The sequence below is a fragment of the Chelonia mydas genome, chromosome 13, assembly GCF_015237465.2.
Source record: "Chelonia mydas isolate rCheMyd1 chromosome 13, rCheMyd1.pri.v2, whole genome shotgun sequence".
NCBI classification, from domain to species: domain Eukaryota; kingdom Metazoa; phylum Chordata; order Testudines; family Cheloniidae; genus Chelonia; species Chelonia mydas.
Window position 1 is genome coordinate 33,710,329 of NC_051253.2, and position 1,487 is coordinate 33,711,815.

Consider the following 1,487-nt stretch of genomic DNA (forward strand, 5'->3'; position numbering starts at 1 on the left):
AGAATGAGCTCTCAAAACTGGATACTCTCACAAAAAAATATGAAGGAAGGAAGGAAGGAAGGAAGGAAGGAAGGAAGGAAGGAAGGAAGGAAGGAAGGAAGGAAGGAAGGAAGGAACACTGAGTAGCCATAGAGTAAGGGTCTCTGGATGTAGGTGAATAAGTAATATTAAGTAGGATTTAGGGAGGCTTGGGCAGGGGTTGAATTTTTTCCCCACATACTCCCATATCCCTCCATTCAGTCACTTTTCCCAATTAATGTTTTGGCAGTGAGGAAAGCAGACTGTGGAGATGAGAAAGGGAAACCACTCCTCACACACTGACTTCATCATCTTGGGCTTCCCAGGGCTCCCAGAGCATCGGTGGCTGCTCTTTGTGCTGTTTGTAACCATCTACATTCTGACCCTCATGGAAAACCTGGTCCTGATTGTGACCATCAAGTTGAACTGCCAGCTTCATACCCCCATGTATTTCTTCCTGGGCAACCTCTCCCTCTTGGAAATCTTCTATGTCTCGGTGACTGTTCCCAAACTTCTCTCCAACCTCCTGTTGGGGGAGAAGGTCATCTCTCTGGGGGGATGCATTGGCTCAGCTGTATTTCTTCTTGTCCCTGGCTTCCTCTGAGTGTTTTCTCCTGGCGGCAATGGCCTGTGACTGCTATTTAACCATCTGCCATCGGCTGCACTACCCAGCCTTTATGAATCACAGAGCCTGCACCGTGCTGAACCTGGGCTCCTGGCTGAGTGGCTTCCTAGCTTCCTTCCCATCCATTGTGATGATCTCCAGGCTGCAGTTCTGCAGCGCTAACACCGTCCAACACTTCTTCTGTGATCTCCTGCCCCTCCTGAAGCTGTCGTGCACAGACACCTCCACCATCGAGACGCTGGATTTCGTGGCAGCGCTGTCTGTCCTTGTGACATCCCTACTAGTGACAGGAACCTCCTACATCTGCATATTCTCCACCGTGGCCAGGATCCCATCCACAGCTGGGAATCATAAAGCTTTCTTCATCAGTGCCTCTCACCTGGTGGTGGTTTCCATGTTCTATGCCACCACCCTCTTCATGTATGCATGGCCCAGGTCTGTCAGCACCTTTGACCTCAACAAGCTGGTGTCTGTCTTGTACACAGTGGTGGCCCCGTTCCTGAACCCATCATCTACAGCCTAAGGGACAGGAAAGTGAGGGAGACCATGAGAAGAGCGCTCGGCAGCAAAGCCAACTGCTTGGTCTTCATCGTTAGAGTCAAATGGGGATAGAGTCAAAGAGTCACAAAGTTTAAGACCGGAAGGAACCACTAGGCTATATAATCTGACCTCCTGTATACCACAGGTGACCAACACCACCCAGCCCCTACACACTAAACCCAACAACCAAAATTAGACCAAAGTATTACAGCCCACAGGAGACTCAACTATGGGAGAAGAGGAGGGACCGCGGTGCTACAGTGCCCAACACACTTGCAATGGCAGGGAATTGATTCAATGAGAG

General features: G+C 50.1%; 1 pseudogene; it reads left to right on the plus strand.

Annotated features, from left to right (window-relative positions):
• Positions 1-289: 289 nt before the first annotated feature.
• Positions 290-1,255, plus strand: LOC102942548 (annotated as a pseudogene).
• The last annotated feature ends 232 nt before the right edge of the window (positions 1,256-1,487 follow it).